The sequence below is a fragment of the Pelodiscus sinensis genome, chromosome 19 (genome assembly GCF_049634645.1).
Source record: "Pelodiscus sinensis isolate JC-2024 chromosome 19, ASM4963464v1, whole genome shotgun sequence".
Classification (NCBI taxonomy): Eukaryota; Metazoa; Chordata; order Testudines; family Trionychidae; genus Pelodiscus; species Pelodiscus sinensis.
Window position 1 is genome coordinate 26,525,114 of NC_134729.1, and position 18,544 is coordinate 26,543,657.

Here is an 18,544-nt window from a genome sequence, read left to right on the forward strand (position 1 = left end):
CATGGCACTGTGTGGCTGAATCCGATTGGCGCTCTGGCAGGATGAGAGGCACGAGGTCTGTTTTGAAGTGAAAAATCATAAACCACGGGGCTGTTCAAAATGAAATGTAATTGTTGTGTTAGGAAAAAGGAGCCCTCTCCTGAGTTTTTAGCCCAGTCCAAATCCCACCAAGTAGCTTTGCCTCTCGGGAAGGTCTCGCAGGGCTCACGGTTAGCAAGTTGCTTGTTACAAGTTGGAGGAACGAGCCAGGGAGCCTGCCTCTTGCCAGGAGCAGTGTCCCGTGGGGGAATCGGTTTCCGGCTCCAGACATGACTGGGGTGTGCGCCTGTCGGGGGTTACCTCCGTTGCCCGCCCCCGTGCAGAGGGCTGTCTAGCACTGGGCTGCTACCGATGCCCACCAGGGCAGCGTCCGAGCGCCTTCGCCATCGCGCTGAGTGCGCCACACCGTTCCATTCTCCGGCGCAGGGTAGCAGCCAGCCGGCCGCCCGGCCACACCAGCCTGGGGCTGTCTCTGGACGCAGAGGGGGCTGTACGGAGAGGTCGTGAGGCGCTGACAGGGAGGGAGGACCGCAGGGACCCCAGCCGGCTCTGGCCTCCTGCCTGGCAAGCGGGAAAGAGCAGGCCTGGAAAAAGCCTCTCAGGACCACACTGCCGGCTGCCCCTTGAAGCTGAACCCTCAACGCTGGTCCCGTTTCTTCCCGGCTCCCGGCCTGCCGGCTCCCTGCATCCTCCTGGCTCTGGGAAGGGGCCAAGCCGCCCCGGGGAGGCTTCGGAGCATCCCAGCTGCAGTGGCTTGGCTGCTCACGAGCTGCTTCTCCAGAGCTGCCCTGGCTGGTGGCCTGCGAGGGCTTGTTCTCCTCAGGACTCCCCTCGGCCCCCTCTCTCCCTCCCCAAGCAGCCCCAAGCAGGGAGCAAAGGCAGAAGTTGCTGAGGATCCAGCCCTGGTTAGCCAGGAAACCAGGGCTTCACTTCCCCAGTGTGGGCTGGAAGGCACCACGCCGTAGTGGGAAGCAACAGAAACAAGGACAAGGGACAGGGAACCCTGGGGTCCCTTCCCTGTTCCGCCACTGACTTGCTGAATGATGTTGGCGGAATCACTTAACCTATCTGTGCCCCTGCTTCCTTCATGTTATTTCTGCAGCCCCCTTGCACGGCGGGTCAAGAGCCTCCCCTGGGAGGTGTAAGGGCCGTTATTCCTGGGGACAGAGCCCCTAGGTGGGCAGCGCCCCCTCCCCCCTCACATGGCAGTGCCCAGTGCCTGGTCGTTGGGCTGCACAGGTCGACCTCCTAGGCCAGAGGTGAGCCAGCTACAGACAGAGGGACACTAGGGGCTCCTGCCCTGCCCTCAAGGGAGAGGCCGGTCCCAGGACACCTTTTCCTTTAAGGAGAGGAAGCGAAGCGTTCCCATGCCGGTCCCCTCTCAGACAGGAGTTATGCAATGGCCTGGAGCCGTTCCATCCGACCCAGACTTGCTGGCCCCCAGCCACCGCACTGCCTTCAGCCGTTACAAAACGGCAGTGAACTAGAGAACAGGCCGGCACCGATCGAGGGCATCTGCCATCGCCGTGTGTGTGCGCATGGGCGTGCACAAGCATCCGAGCACGGGTGCACGCTCGCTACTACGTACTAGTGCACCAGCTACGTGTGCCCCTGACATCAGCTATGTGTATGTGCCCACTAGTGTGCGTCAGCCCTGCACGCAGGTGGGAACACACACGAGCTAGCTGCACTCTCCTGCATCATCTAGCCATGTGTTTGCCACCTCGACGTGTCTGGCTGTGTGCGCGCGGTCTACACAGACCCCCAGGGCAGACAGAGTCCCCAGGAGCCAAGTCCAGCCCCCGGCACAGAGCAGGGCCAACCCAACTCACTCAGCCCAGCCAGGGCTGGGTCAAACTGGGACTTAAACACCTCTAGGGATGGAGACTCCACCCCCTCCCTAGGGAACCCAGCCCAGCGCTTCCCCCCTTCCTCAGGAAATAGTTTTTCCTAATATCCAACCTAGACCTCCCCACTGCAACTTGAGCCCATTGCTCCTTCTGCCACCTGCCTCCACTGAGAACAGCCTCTCCCCATCCTCTTTGGGACCTCCCTCAGGGAGGTGCAGGCTGCTCTCAAATCCCCCCTCACTCTTCTCTTCTGCAGACTAAACAAGCCCCAAGCCCTCAGCCTCTCAGCATGTGTGAGCACACGGGGTAGATGGAACATGTATTTATTGCTATCTCAGCTGACAGAGAGCATCGTAGAATCAAGCACACTAGGACTGGAAGGGACCTTGAGAGGTCATCAAGTCCAGTCCCCTGCCCCCGTGGCAGGACTAAGCACCCTCTAGCTCATCCCAGACATATGTCTGTCTAGCTCTTAAATGTCTCCAGTGACGGAGATTCCACAACCTCCCTCGGCAATTTATTCCAGTGTTTAACCACCCTGACAGGTAGGAAGTTTTTTCTAATGTCCAACCTAAACCTCCCTTGCTGCAGTTTAAACCCATTGCTTCTTGTCCTATCCTCAGAGACCAAGGAGAAAACGTTTCTCCCTCCTCCTTGTGACACCCATTTAGGGTATGTCTACACTACAGAGTTAGTTCGAACTAACAGACGTTAGTTTGAACTAACTTTCCTAGGCGCTACACTAGCGCTCCGCTAGTTCGAACTTAATTCGAACTAGCGGAGCGCTTAGTTCGAACTAGGAAAACCTCATTTTACGAGGATTAAGCCTAGTTCGAACTAGCTAGTTTGAATTAAGGGGTGTGTAGCCCCTTAATTCAAACTAGTGGGAGGCTAGCCCTCCCCAGGTTTCCCTGGTGGCCACTCTGGCCCACACCAGGGAAACTCTATTGCCTCCCTCCCAGCCCCGGACCCCTTAAAGGGGCACGGGCTGGCTACAGTGCCCGTGCCAGGTGCAAGCCTGCCAGCACCCAGCCAGCAGACCCTGTACCTAGCACGGATCGAGCCACCCACCCAATGCCCCCCAGCCCTCCCCCTCTTCCCGGGACCAGGCTGGCGGCTCCCGGGAGCTTGCCCGAGACCGCAAGAGGCGGGCACCCGCCTGGTCTAGTGCAGACATCATGGACCTCGTCCACGATCTCCGCACTAGGCACAGGAAAGTGGCCGGCTAGGGCAGGAGAGCTGCCAGCCTGGCCACCCAGGAGCAGGTGTGCATGAAAATCAAGGGGGTCCACTGAGACCCCCGACCCTGAGCCCTGAGCTTACAATGGCCGTCCTGGGTCAGACCAAAGGTCCATCTAGCCCAGTAGCCTGTCTGCCAACAGTGGCCAACCCTAGGGACCCTGGAGGGGATGGACCGAAGACAGTGACCAAGCCATTTGTCTCGTGCCATCCCTCTCCAGCCTTCCACAAACCTTGGGCAGGGACACCACTCCTACCCCCTGGCTAATAGCACTCCATGGACCCAACCTCCATGACTTGATCTCACTTCCCTTTAAACTCTGTTCTAGTTGTAGCCTTCACAGCTTCCTGCAGCAAGGAGTTCCACAGGTTGACTCTTTGCTTTGTGAAGAACAACTTTCTGTTACTAGTTTGAAGCCTGCTACCCATTCCTTTCCTTTGGTGTCCTCTAGTCCTTCTTTATGGGAACTAATGAAGAACTTTTCTGAATGCACCCTCTCCACCCAACTCCTGCTTTTAGAGACCTCTATCCTGTCCCCCCTCCGTCTCCTCTTTTCTAAGCTGAAAAGTCCCAGTCTCTTTAGCCTCTCTTCATATGGGACCTGTTCCCAACCCCTGATCATGTTAGTTGTCCTCCCTTCTCCCAGCCTTTCTCTTCCCCTCTCCCACCTCCTTTTCCCAGTCTCCCCCAGTTTTGTTCAATAAAGACAGATTCCATTTTTGAACACAATTGTCCTTTATTTTGTACATCAAGAAAAGGGGCTAGGGAAGGGTAAGTGGAAGGAGGTGAGGGAGGAATGGGGTACGAGCCCCCGATGGGGAGGACAGGGCTGGCTCTGCGGGCTTCTGGGGGTGGAAGCTCTCCTGCAGCCCCCCAATTGCCCCCTCTCCCCAGATGGCAGCCTGCGGCAAGTGCAGCCGGTCTGATGGCCGAGTGGTGTGATGTGCCCAGTGTGGGCACTCCGGGCACTCCAAGCCAGGACTGGTTTGCAAGCAGGGCACCCCTGAGAACTGTCTGTCCGGGGTGGGGGTCGGGTCCCTTTAAGCGCAGCCCTCGGCTAGCCTGAGACAGCATCTCCACGCTCTAAGTCTTCCTCTGATGCCCTGCCGGCACTGCTTCCGGCCATCCTTAAGCCCGGTTCAGGGTCCACTTAATGTGGACATGCTAGTTCGAATTAGCAAAACGCTAATTCGAACTAGTTTTTAGTTCTAGACGCGTTAGTTCAAATTAGCTTAGTTCTAATTAACTAATTCGATCTAAGTTAGTTCGAATTAGCGCTGTAGTGTAGACGTGCCCTTAGATATTTGAAAACTGCTATCGGGTTTGGAACGGGTCCCATACAAAGAGAGATTAAGAAGACTTGGACTTTTCAGCTTAGAAAGGCGAGACTAAAGGGGGATATGATAGAGGTCTATAAAATCGTGACTGGTATAGAAAAAGTGAATACAGAAAAGTTATTTATTTATTCTCACAATATAAGAACTAGGGGTCACCAAATGAAATGAATAGGCAGCAGGTTTAAAACAAATAAAAGGAAGTTTTTCTTCACTCAGCGCACAGTCAACCTGGGGAACTCCTTGCCAGAGGATGTGGTGACGGCCAGGACTTTAACAGGGAATAGGTGACGGGAGGAATCACGTGAGGATTACCTGTTGTGATCCCTCCCTCTGGGACACCAGGTATTGGCCACTATCAGCAGGCAGGACACTGGGCTGGACAGACCTTTGGTCTGACCCAGTCTGGCCGTTCTCATGTTTCTTATGTCCCTTCTCAGTTTTCTCTTTTCCAAACTAAACAAGCCTAATTCTTTCAGTCTTCCCTTAGGGTATGTCTACACTAGCCACCCTAGTTCGAAGTAGGGTGGCTAGTGTAGTCATTCAAACGTGCAAATGAAGCCCGGGATTAAAATATCCCAGGCTTTATTTGCATGTTCCCGGGCGCCGCCATTTTTAAATGCCCGGTAGTTCGGAATCCCTGCCTGCGGCTACACGCGGCACAGGCTAGGTAGTTCGAACTAAAGCCCCTAATTCGGCTGACCGTTACTCCTCATTGCAGGAGGCCTAACCAGCGCAGAGTAGAGTAGAATTATGACTCCTCGTGTCTTGCTCATAACACGCCTGTTAATGCAGCCCACAATCATGTTTGCTGTGTTGCAACAGGGTCACACTGTTGACTCAAGTTCAACTTGTGGTCCACTCTGACCCCTTGTCACGTTTTTGGATTGTGAGGGGAGCAGCCGGGTCACTGCTGCACCCATGGGGGGGTGTTCGCCCCAAAAGTGGTACAACGGGGACCATGTGAGGGGTCAAGCAAAAGCTTACTTCTGATTCTGTATCTGCTCTTCATAGATCTGTATAATGTCTGTGTGTGGAGTTAGGAATCTGTAACCTGTATGGAGACGGGAAGTCTCTCTGAATGTGGTTGAGCATTGGGCAGAGCCCGGCCTATGGACATGCTAATTAGCAAGGCCCTGTGGGACAATAGCACTCAATAGGCCAAGGACACACGTCGGGAATGGTGACCCACACCTAAGGGCTACCAGCAGGGGACACAGGGATAGGCCACTGGCCAGGTGACCTGCTGCGGCCAAGAAGAGACCAGGAAGGAGGTATAAAGATGCCATGTGGCTGACTCCATCTTGGGACTCAGCTCAGCACTTCATCCCAGAGGCAGCAGTGCAGGGATCGAAGAGCTGGAAAGAACTGTGGACCCATCCTGACCTAGGATGTGCAACTAAGGACTTCTAAGCCAGCAGCTGTAACAGCCCTGCTAGAGCCTGCATTGAGAACTGGGAGATTCGATGCATGTAAAGTATTATCCTTTAACAACCTTACTCTCAGGCTACGTCTAGACTGGCATGATTTTCGACAAATGCTTTTAACGGAAAAGTTTTCCATTAAAAGCATTTGTGGAAAAGAGCATCTAGATTGGCACAGATGCTTTTCCGCAAAAGCACTTTTTGAGGAAAAGCGTCCGTGCCAATCTAGATGCGCTTTTGTGCAAAAAAGCCCCGATCGCGATTTTCGCAATCAGGGCTTTTTTGTACAAAACAAATCTGAGCTGTCTACACTGGCCCTTTTGCACAAAAGGACTTTTGCCCGAACAGGAGAAGCATAGTATTTACGCAAGAAGCACTGATTTCTTACATGAGATTGTCAGTGTTCTCGCGGAAATTCAAGCGGCCAGTGTAGACAGCGGCGGAAAAACTTGCCAGTCTATACACAGCCTCATGCTTTTCTTTCTGGTAGCAATAAACCTTTAGATGTTAGATGCTAAAGGATTGGCTCAGCGTGATGTGTGGGTAAGATCCGGAGGGTAAATTGACCAGGGATCTGTGGCTGGTTTCTTGGAACTGGACAGAACTTGTTCAGGGTAGGTGAGATTGGGTTCTAAGACCCCCCACCTGTGTATGAGGCCCGGGGCCATCAGGGGCATGGATATTGCTGGCCCGCTAAGACTTTCCACCCGTGAGTCGAGTGAGTTTTGTCTTGTGCACCACGATCGAGGTGACGTGCGCCTGGTGGGACGTGCGCCACCGTTGCACCCGCCAGTTACTGACAACGTCGATAAATGCATCAATGCTAATTGTTATGTAAGAACAAATACTAAAGCAAGGGATAAGGAACGCGGTGCAAGACCCTGCACCCATCCCCTGAAAACCACCCAGCTTGGTCTTTTCCCTTTTAACATCTCCCAACCAGGGCCGGGATGTGCCAGCTAAACCCATCCGATCATTGCTGTGAAGTGAGGCCTAAACAGAGCTTTGAAGGGAACGGTCTTAGAACACTTCATTTCCCTGGGTCCGTTCTGTCCCCGCCCCGAGGCCGCACAGAAACTCAAGCACCCAAAATAACCCCACACACCACTGACCCACGCTAACACACTCTTCCTATGGGACTACACACCAACGCGCACAGCCTGGGAACCGAAAGCCCAATGGGAACCGAAAGACACACAAACTCACACATGACACAGATGACAACACACACTGACCACAAGCTCGGACAGAGAGGGAAACTAAAACTATACACTAAAAATGCCCATACTCTCACCACACATGAATGGAAACAACACACACAGTAACACAACCCCTAATTCACAACACACACCTCGAAGTACACACGTTTCACAGGCTCTTGGCCACACACAAACACAGGTCTACAAGTGGAAGCCCACACACACATCCACACAGAATGACAGGAGCCTTACATAGAAGACCCAGGCTACCTAGGTTTTCAACTGCTGTCCATAAATAGCGAAGGCAATAATGTACATCCAGGGAGTATGAATTCTCCCATTAAGTGAAACCCATCACCTACTGCTCCTGGCCTTATTTATGAACAAATGAAGGCAGGAGGAGCTGCCATGTTGGAACGGTCAGTTACAGCTAATGCTCATTTCTTAACACTCCCGGGCGTTTCCAGGGCACACGAGTGCTACTTTAAATACTCTACCTGGTCTAGCAGGTGGCAAGCGTTCTCGGGGGGGCGGGAGGGGATCCAGACACGTACCAAGACCCGTAAGAACGGTGTGTGCAGCACCCGCTGCTTCCAGCCAGACCATTCCTTACAGACCTGGATCTAAAGGGATCTGCCCCCAGACCACGGCCAACAAGCCGCGGCGTGTCTACGTGTGTGCGTGAGCGAGACTGGATATTAAAAGAACAACATCTATCGAGCGGAGAGTGCGTGTCCGCCGGCTCAGGCATTCGTTAATGGCAGTCGATGGGTCTGTCGCACCCCTCCCTGCTCACACCTCTCTAGCTGGGTCCGGGCAGCAGGCCTCCTGCCTCCGCCGCTGAGATCTGGCCCCAAGATGGGCGACTGTGGCTGTGAGTCTGGTGATCGAGAGGCCCACGTGGAGGCCACCAGTTTATTTCACACAGAGCCAACGTGCGGCTCCAGCTCTGTCCCCGGCCAGGGCCACTGGAGAAGCCGCCACTGGCTGCCCACGAGGCATCTGCAGCTCTGCCCCGGCCGGGGCCACTGGAAAAGCCACGACTGTTGGCCGCCCACGACGTGGCTCTGCCCTGGCTGGGGCAGCCGGAGAAGCTGCCACATGTCACGTGGCCCACAGCTCCAGCCTTGGGGAAGGGCTGAAGCTAGGGCCAGAGCCGGGTGGTGGCTGAACAGATGAGCGGCCACTGAACAGCTCTGATGAGGAGGTGGCGGGAGTCAGATTCTTCATGTGCGGCCGTGAGGAACGCTGGGGAGGGGACGTAGGGCGTTCTGAGCAGGTATCACCCACCAGCACTTATGGGATGAAACTAAACAAAGGAGAATTTTCATGACCTAGGGGTGTGTCTAGCCTGGCTCCGTGATGGACACGAGGCTGACAGGATCTGCCGACGAAGGGTTCTGGGGTCAGCAGATCCCCGTCTAGACTGTCTCGCTGTGCAACAATCAGCTGATCGCCACAGCGCGGCGGCCATTTTGATTTAAATGAAGTGGCGATGATTTAAATCGCCGCTTCATTTCCCTTTTTCGCGTAAACTAATCTACATGGTTCTGTCGACGGACCCTAGCAGGAAACATTTAGTATCCTAGAACCCCCGGGCGGACAGGGACCTCAGGAGTCACCGAGTCCAGCCCCCTGCCCAAGGCAGGACCAGCCCAACTCAATCAGCCCAGCCAGGGCTGGGTCAGGTTGGGACTTAAACACCTCCAGGGATGGAAATTCCACCCCCCCCCCGGGAACCCATCCCAGCACTTCCCCACCTGCCTAGGGAAAGAGTTTTTCCTAATATCCAACCTAGCCCCCCCCACTGCAACTTGAGCCCATTGCTCCTTGCTCTGCCATGTGTCACTACTGAGACCAGCCTCTCTCCAGCCTCTTTGGAACCCCCTTCAGGGAGTTGCAGGCTGCTCTCAAATCCCCCTCCCTCTGCTCTTCTGCAGACTGAACAAACCAAAATCTCTCAGCCTCTCCTCGCAGGTCATATGTCCCAGCCCCTCAGCATTTTGGTTGCCCTCCACTGGACCCTCTCCAATGTGTCCACATCTTTTTTGTAGTGGGGGGCCCAGAACTGGACACAATACTCCAGATGCGGCCTCACCAGAGCTGAATAGAGAGGAATAATCACTTCTCTGGATCTGCTGGCAATGCTCCTCCTAACGCAGCCCAATATTCCATTTGCCTTCTTGGCTACAAGCACCCTGTTGACTCCTATCCAGCTTCTCACCCACTGTAACCCCCAGGTCCTTTTCTGCCTAATTGCTACCCAGCCAGTCGGTCCCCAGCCTGTAACAGTGTTTGGGATTCTTCCGTCCCAAGGGCAGGACTCTGCACTTGTCCTTGTTGAACCTCATCAGATTTCTTTTGGCCCAATCCTCCGATCTGTCCAGGTCACTCTGGACCCTATCCCTGCCCTCCAGCGTATCTACCTCTCCCCCTAGCTCAGTGTCATCCGCAAACTTGCTGAGAGTACAATCCATCCCCTCATCCAGGTCATCAATACAGATGTTGAACCAAGCCAGTCCCAGAACCGATCCTTGGGGCACTCCGCTAGAAACTGACCGCCAAGCAGATCACTACCCGTTGGGCCCGACTGTCTAGCCAGCTTTCTACCCATCTTACAGCCCACGTATCCAATCCATACTGCCTTCACTTGCTGGCAAGAGTCCTGTGGGAGACTGTATCAAAAGTCTTGCTAAAGTCAGGGTCTATCAGACTTCCCCACGTCCACACAGCCCCCAATCAGGTTGGTCACTTCCTGATGCTGTGATCTGCGAGCTGACGGGAGGGGACCGGCCACGGCGTGCGCTGTTGGCATCACTTCCAAATGGGCCAGACAATATACTGAAGGGGAGCTCCCCCCCGCTGGTGGAGGGTGCACTCGACTGAGGGCTCCCTCCTCCGCGGCCCTGCGACTCGCACAATCATTCTCCGAGCTGGGCGCTGGGCACCCCGGCCTGCACTAGGGCTTTGTTTCAAAACAACCCCCCTCAGGTCAAATTTACAAGGGGAGTCTCCCCAGTGCCAGGCCCGTTGTCGAAATACGGGACCGCTTAATTCAAAATCTGCCCTCCTGCTTTTCATCGGGAGTGACGCTAATTACAAAATGGCAGTTTCGAGCCAGCGGCCGCGTGGGCTCCGGTGCCGCTCCTTGGGGCCGCTGGAAGGAACTGCTCCCCAGAGCCTCCGAGTCGAGGTAGCACGGCCACGTTAACCGAGCCTGCCCCGGACTCAGTTTGAGGCTTCCCCAGCGTGGCCACGCTAGTCTGAGTTTGTTAAATTGGGAGTTAAGTCGAATTTAGTCATTTCGAAATCATTGCCTGGTGTAGACACGGCCCCCCGCCCTCCCCGACGGGCCCCACCAAGTCCTGTGCGACAGATGGTGGCCAAGCCCCGCTCTTCCTGGCTGGAGCATGTCGGGTGGCGAGAGTTGAAGGAAGAGGGGAAAGGGGCGAAGGCCCAGCTGGTGGCAGTCTGGCCTGTTGGGCCCTGAGTTCTGGGGCTCTGATGGATCAGGGCTTGCCTGTCACGTCTCCAGCCTTCTGCTCTGGGCTCCAAAGCCTCTTCGGATGGGATCCTCCAATGCTCTCCTTGCCAAGCCCTTCGGGTCCCTTCCTCCCCTGGAGGAGGCAAGCGAGCCAGATGACGTAGATGTGATGGGGGAGGCAGCATGTGCTGTGACTTGTGGGTTTCTAAGGAGGGGGCTGCAACCCAAAGGCCATGCCAGGTGCTATGTGAGCCGAGCCACTGCTGAGACCCCGGAGCTGATGACTTTGGGCTGCAGCCCGACACAGGCTTGAACTGGTCCTTTGGTTGGGGCTGCGACCGCCAGAGGAAATCCTGGTGTGTCTGAAATAAACGGCAAAACTCCTGGAACCGCAGGCACAAAGACCATCTCAGATCTCCACCGGAGTCCCCTTCCAGGCTGAGCCTCCCTAGAGCGGCACCCTCGGGACCTGAGCGGCGCCGAACCAGAGAACTTGCCGGACCACAGGAGGTCAATGTTGTCTAGCAGCCTTACCAGCACTGCCGCTGCAATCAGAGCCCTGAGAGCCAGGCCTGGTGGCTGCAAACAAACATTAAGGGCCCACGGGACACTCGGCCGCCCCCATGAAGAGCGGACGCCCGGCTCGCTGAAACCTGCCTCGCCACAGCCGTCGCCGGGCCAGAAAGCGCTGGACTAGAGAGTTCAACCTTTCGGGACTTTTCTTAGGAGGGCTGAAAATGGAAGGGCTGGAAACCCACAACTGGACCAGACAATCAACAGGCAGCGAAAGCGACTCTTGCCGATTTCAATCGTCCTCAGACGTAACCCAGCGCCTAAGAGGAGAAACACTCGTCTGGACGGTCTTCCTGCCGTTGCCAGAGGAAGCCTCAGAGCAGCACAGTGCCCATCGTCTCCTGCCCTGGTGGGCAGCTCTCCCCCCCGCTGGGCCACCCCACTGCTCAAAGGGGCAGAGAGTTTTCTTCCCCCATTGGCCGGTAGGGTCGCCAGGTGTCTGGTTTTGAACCGGACAGTCCAGTTTTGGAGTTTTCTGTTCGGGAAACACATGGAGAGACCAGAACCGGGGGCTGTTCTAGATCAGCTGGGATGTCGATTGTGATGCAATGTCAAGTGTGTCCGGGATTTTTGTTGAAACCATCTGGCAACCCTATTGGCTGGGGCTCGGTGATCCCCTTCGCACTTGCCTCTGACAAAGTGGTTTTTACCCTTGAAAGCTTACGCCCAAACACAGCAGGGACACCAGTCACCTGGGCCCTGGGGGAAGGAGGGAGGGCAGCCTGGCTCCATGCCCCTGGAAGGGGCGGGGCTGAGGGCAAAAGGGGCGGGGCCTAGGTCAGTCACCCCTTAGTGCTGCCTGGGCCGTGGTGCTGGGCCTCCCCTCAGTCCTCAAAGCTGCCCGGGGTGGGGGAGTGGCGCTCCTGGGGCAGTTCAAAGGGGCGCGAAGCCGGGAGCTCTGGGCCCCTTTGAAGGGCCAGGCCCCTGTGCAATTGCCCCACCTTTCGCCCGGTCGGTGGGCCTGCCCAAACAAACCTGTTAGTCCTTCAGGCAGGGCTGGGGAAACGTTTCTGGGCCGGGGGCTGCACATCAGTGAAAAACAAAACCACCCGACAAACAAAACCCCAACCCCCCCCGACGTGGGCCCCGCCTGAGACCCTCCCCACGTTCCTCGCACACCAGAGCCTGGGGGCCCAGGCTAGCAGATTTCGTGTGCTGCAGCCACGCAGTGTGGCGGCGGGGGCGGGGGGGACTGGCGCTGGCTCCCCAGTGCTAGGGGGGGAGCCCTGAGCCCCGAGGGCCGGATCCAGGCAAGCGAGGGCTGCGTCCGGCCTGCGGGTCTGAGGTTCCCTCCCCGCTTTAAGGACACCTGTGAGTCTACACTTTACACGTCCAGGAAATCAAGGCCGGCAGGTTACTTGGCGCGGCTGCTTGAAGCCCTTTGCTATTCCTTGTCTGGGTGGGAGAAGGTGGGTGCCCCGAGGCAGCCAACAGCCCCCTCTGGATGTAGAACCCCTCTCTAGCTGGGCTTGGTGGGCTGGTTCTGGGCCCAAGGACAAGTGCTCTGGGCCAGCGACCTGGGCAAAGGAGTTCGCTCACCCCCAAGCGTAAATGTGAAGGCGGGAAAGGACCGTTCAGAGAGCTCCAAAGGGACGTGACCGAGAGTGCCTGGGTGAACCGGCGCGAAGCCAACCGGGGGCGGGGGGGGGGCATGGAAGGGATTCTTTCTGCCAGGGCGCTCTCGAGCCGGGGATCGATTCTCAGACATCCTAGGGCCGGACAAAATTGTGTCGGCAAACGGCACGTGAGAGGCGATGCTCGTACGCCCGCGCGGTCGGGGGGCGGGGCACCATGGAAGACTCACTGGAGCATATAGACCAGGGGGTGCAAAGACCAGCCCAGGGGCTGCCTCTGGTCTGCCAGCCCCGCCCCCCCCCCACAGCTGGGGGGACAGCTCCCGCTGTCGGCGGATCGCCGTTGCAGGCCAGTGGGGGCCGGGATCGCCCCTGCCTGCGGAGGGGCAGGTACATACAGTGGCAGTGGCCCACGTGGGGCTAACCCCGCCGAGCCGCCGCCGTTTTATTGCCCACCTCGACCGACCCACCCACGCTGGGAGAGGACAAAGCCCTGGCCCCTTGGCTCCAGCAAAGGTGCCTCCCCTGCACTTCGGCGGCACAGCCACGCGACCCCCCCACACGGCCACCCAGCGGGCCGGTCTCCCCAGGGAAGCTGAGGGAGAGCGTGGAACCGGGAGCGCCGGCCAAGGCAGCGTGGCTGGGGACCCGGCGCGATGGCCAGTCGGTCCTTTCCCTTTCCCACGGCTCCCGTGCTGGAGCCGGACCCAAGCAAACCGCAGACCCCGCGGCCGCCCCGCCCTGCCGCACACCTGTTGCCCAGCTCCGAGCTGACAGTCGAGCCGCTACTGGCGAACATCCCGCCGAGGGCCCGGGCAGGGTCCACGAGAGCCCTGCCGCCGTCGCTGTGTTCGTGAGGCTCTGCGCTACCACAGGACTTGCCGTCGACTCCGAAGCTTTTCCAGTTACGACCAACCCGGCGACCCTGCTGAGACTTCCAGGCCGGGCTGGAAATCCCTTCTGGCCACGCCACTAAGCGCGTCTCCTCCCAAGGAAACAAGCAAGCTCCCGGCTTGCCGCCCCGGTGAGATCTGACCAAATCGTTGCGGAGATGAACCTCCCCCGAACTGGCCCCAGTTTGAAAATGTAAATCTTGCCGCACGCCCCTCGCTGGAGCCAAAGTTGGAGGGGAGCAGCCCGTCCCCAGGGCTCAGCCCAGCTCAGCCTCGAGTGCCTCTCCCGACTATTTTGTGGAAAGCAATTGCCACGGCTCTTTTGTAAACTCCTTTCTACTTCAAGTCCCGCGCTAATGAGCTAATCCGCCGGCATTTCCCCAGCGCTAATATCGACCCTGACCTTTCAAATCACTTGTTCCAGGGGATTAAGTTAGGGGGGAAAAAGTTTAAAAAGCTAATCAAGGCCGAGAACCATGTGACCAGTCCGACCTGCCAAATGTCTGACCCTGATCACAAAATTAGCGCCACTGTAGCTTTTTTGGGGCAGACAGTTTATAAGCCACATAGCGGAGGAGAAGTCAGAGAGAGAGCAGCGTGAGGGCAGCTAAGCACACATAATTCTGCAACACGGGGGAAAGCTTTGCAGCTTGGTAATTAAAAGTTTCGCACAAGGGAGCTCGAGCTTAGAACCGACGCACACTCACAGTCAGAGGGCTCCGCACAGAACTGGCCTGGTGCATTTGGGAGAGAGAAAGAAAGAGCCAGAGCAAATGCCTGCGTCCTGCCGTGTGCAGACACCGAAACACAAGCCGGCGTTTTTATGGAAACTCTGAATGGTGGAGCCGGGTGAACATGGTTTTCATTCTCATAAATGGTTTTCCAGCATGCAGGATTCCTCAGCCTCATTCCTTCAACCCCGGAGCATTTGGATTTCAGAGAACATCTGCGTAACCCCCCCGGCATGCCCCCCCAGCCCAGCCCTGGAGAGGTCTGCAACACAACAGCATGTTACCTTTCGCTCCTTTTCTTCTGCTCCCCCTGCTAGTCCGTCAGTTTCTCTCCCTTTCCCCGGTGCAGCCGAAAGCTTCTTTCCCGTTTCTCTCCCTCCTGCGAGTGTCAGAGGCGTCCCAGGCCGCGGGTGTGGGTCGCCCTCCCCAAGTCACCGCAGAAACGCTTTCTGCTGTCAGAGGCCAGCAGCTCCTGGCTTCGCGGCTGTGCTGAGAAGTCTCCTTTCAGGAAGTGAGCGGTAATAAGAGAGCAGCTTGCGAGCAGCATGGAGAGGGGCTGTTCAAAAAACAAAAAAAACACAAACTCACCACTCACTCCGGAACTTTGCCAAGGATATTAAAAAAAAATCCCACAAGGCCATAAAAGCCCTGCCCAGACTGATGAAATCACGAAGGAGGCAGGCCTTTTCTGCTCCAGAATAAAGCAACTCCGGCTCAGGGATCCAAGAGGAAACAGTCCCTTCCTTGAATTAGTGGCACTGATTTTTTGTTCTGTATTTGGACAGGGCCCATCACACTGGGGTTCTGCTCTCAGACTGGCGCGCCTACGAGCTACCGCAATTACATATGGCAAATAATGACCAGGAAACTGGAGCAGTAGTTCTCAACCGGGCCTACTTGTTCCCCGGGGGGTACGCAGAAATCTAGAGATTTGCCTGGTTTTACAACGGTTTTAATAAGCCCGAGCAAAATCAGTACAGACTAAAAAGGACTTGGTCGCAGCTCTCTCCATGCTGTAGACTGATGTGTGAGTACAATATTTGTATTCCAATGGATTTATTTTATAATTCCATGGCAAAATATGAGACCCAAGCAATCTGTCACTCATCGTGTGCTGTGACACTTGTGTATGTTTATATCAGATTTTTGTACGCAAGTCGTTTTTAAGGGAGATGACATTTGGGGGTGCATGAAATAAATCAGATTCCTGAAAGGGGTACCGTTATCTGGAAAGGTTCAGAGCCACTGACCTGGAGGAGTGGATCTGAAGGGGAGGCACCACAGATGGTTAAAAAATTGGGCTGCTTTCCTTTTTCACCCCCCAAATGCATGAGCTTTGGTTTCACTGAAGATTTAACCTAAAAAATGTTAGAAATCTGGTCGCCCCGGGACCGTTCAGAGGAATTGTCTTGTGAGCTCTAAGACGGGCGGTGGCGGGTAGCTCTTTAGCACAGACATCCTTTCTCCAGCCTGTCACTAGGCATCGGAATTCAATAACAAAACACGGAGCTTTGCAAGCAGTTGAAGGATTGCCACCTCTTCAGCTTGGCCTTGTCCACAAGTCAACCAGCCCCCAGCTTGCTGGGAAAGCCCAGGGCCCAGCACAAACGTCGGCTGCACGCCTAGCGACAGTAGCCGGTCAGACTAGCTCTGAGTGTCCTGCTGGGTCCGTATTGCCTCAGGCTCACCTCGGCCTGACCTGCCAGCCTCGGGCTCCGGGGTTTCCTGATGGCTGGGGAGCACCCGGAGCAAACAGAGAGCTGAATGGGGGATATGTCACTGCAGGCCCTACCCTTGCAGCCAAGTCCCAGTGCACCCCACGGGCCCGGCTTGAACCTCGTTCTTCGAGACGGCAGCACGATGAGCAAAGGCGCCATCGGGCCCTGGACGGAGGCCCACGGACAAGTGGCTCCCGCCAGAGGGACACGTACCCTGGGGACATGCAGAGCTCTTCCGGGAGTGCAGGCGCTCGTCTGGCGATCGGCCGAGTTTTACCTCAGGCTACGTAAACAGCCCAGCAAAGTCCGTAGAGGTCGTACCCCCTACACAGGGACTCTCCGGTCCGGCACAGATGTTCCTGGACCACAGAGCCCAGGAGCAGGATGGTCTGGGGGCAGGGCTGGGAGCACAGCAGGGCAGAGGGAGGAGGGGCAGCAACTCAGCCAGGAGGCCCTAGCTGGGGCCCCTGGCAGAGGGGTCAGGGAGCCCCAGCCCCAGCTGTGGGGCTCTGGTCCTGGTCCCGGCCTTGGGGCTCTGGCTCAGCAGTGGCCAGGTGGCTCTGGCCCTGGGGTTAGCTGAGCTGGCGGCAGGGGTCTGGGGATGGGGCCCATTAGCAGTGGGGCTGGGCCAGAGCCCGAGCCTGGGAACAGCGGGGCCAGCACAGGCCACGAGAGTCAGTGGGCTGGGAGGCCAGTGACAGGGGGCTTCCCCGTGTGACGGCGCGTTGGGGTTTTCCCGTCTCCTGCTCCCCCGAAATGGCACAGACAGACTCCACCAGCCAGTAGAACAGAGGGAGTTTATTGCTTCTCCAGGATACAGCACAGCACAGATGTCATCTGGTTCCAGGGCAGGCCTAGGATGCCTCAGCCCCCCTTGAGATGGGGGAGCCTGGGTCCCTAAATTCCAGCCCCTTTCCCTAGGCTGCTTCCTCCATGCTCCCAGACAGAAACTAACTCCCTCACTTCCAGCCCTGCCCCCAGCCAGGGCTCCACTCCCCTGCCTCTCATTGTTCCGCTCCCTGGGAGATCACTGGTCAGACAGGTTCGGAGCCCTCTTGCATGTGCTGCAGGCAGCAGCCAGTGGGGGTCACTCACAACCCTCTGCCCAGCATAGCAACCAGCAAGGTACCCCCCAGTACGTCACACCCTGGTCCAGCAATTCCCCCCTTTGGGACTGGTCAGGCCCCCAGGGTGCCAGACCAGCAAGTCCGACCTGCACCAAGGAGAATTTCACACACACACACGGATGTGGGAGGTGGCTAATTGATTTCATCCATCCACGGTGCACCCGAACAAGCCGGCTGTCTCTCAGGACCACGTGCTGGGCCACTGCTGTGCTTCTAGGCCTGCTTTTAGAAGTTTCAATGAAGTGGAACTTGGGGCACACAAGACCAATCAGACTCCGGACGGGTCCAGATGCCTGGGGAGGCTGAGACCTGCTGCGGGAGACGATAAAAGGCCGACTGTAGGGCTGGGACGACATCGGTTAACGTCCTGTAACCCAAGGGGCGTGGCTGGCCCCCTTCGGGCCAGGACCACGATGTCTGGATATAACCCAGCCACGATGTCCCGCGGGAAGCCCTGCCTGGAAGAGCCGGCGGGTGTGTCCACTGGAAGCGTGGACGGTGGCCACAGAGGTCAGGGCTGCTGTGGTATCTCGGCATGAGGCGACAGCAGAGCACGGCAAGCGTCAGGCAAGGAAAGGCCTTTTCGGTCCCAGCCCTGAGAGCCCCCAGGGGATGGCGCATGGGCGGAAGGCCGGTGGGGAAGGAGGCGGCCAGGGCCGGGTTGGGCTCTTGGCGGGTGGGAAGAGCGGCTTCCTTCCTCTCCACGCTGCCCATTGTCTGAGCCCTCGCAGTGACACAAAGTGCCCGATTGTCAACGGGCCCGCTCCTGGCCGGGTAGAGCTGCCAATTGCAGCCAGCGGCCCGCGGCCAGGCAAAGGCCGTCTCCCTGCTAAGGCTTGTCGGCCGGCGCGCCACCGGGAATGACCAGGAAACGAGGCTGCAAACAGCCGACTTGCTGCCCCCTCTCTCCTCCCCCCGACGGGCTGAGATTCTTCCCAGGCTCCAGTCTGGGTTTTGTGGTGTCTCCGCTGAACTGCAGAGCGGCTAGAGACCGCGTCGTAACAGACAAGGGGGCAACGTTAAAGGCCAGTCTGCAGCCTCCTCGCCCAGCCTCTGAGCACAGAATCTCTCTCTTCTGCCCACTAGACCCATGCGCTCTCCCTCCCCTCACAGGGCCCCGGCCACAGCGACTGGGACTCAGACCCCGAGGTCCTTTCGCCCTCGTCATTGTGCCCCCAACCCCGAGCTTTGGTCAGGCTTATGGTGACTTACTCCGGAACTTCCTGGCTGTGTCTGTCCGGCGTGTAGTGACCTCTTGGAAAGCCACAGCAGGGACAGAATTAAGATCCGGCGCCTTCCAAGCAGAGGCCTCTGGCACTAGAGCAAGCAGAGAACCTTCACCAAGCTGCTAACAGTAC

At 57.1% G+C, this 18,544-nt stretch overlaps 1 protein-coding gene across 5 annotated transcripts in view; it reads right to left on the reverse strand.

Moving 5' to 3' along the window:
• Positions 1 to 15,054, reverse strand: part of ADAMTS10 (ADAM metallopeptidase with thrombospondin type 1 motif 10) — a 118,032-nt gene extending 102,978 nt beyond the window's left edge. For 2 of the 5 annotated variants that reach the window (XM_075903177.1, XM_075903175.1), the window contains exon 1: positions 14,626 to 15,048. The gene's annotated coding sequence lies outside the window, so the exon portion shown is untranslated. Of the gene's footprint in view, positions 1 to 13,469; positions 14,577 to 14,625 lie in introns of those variants that run through there. The other 3 variants (XR_012896730.1, XM_075903178.1, XM_075903176.1) reach the window with 3 other exon arrangements.
• Positions 15,055 to 18,544: the final 3,490 nt, after the last annotated feature.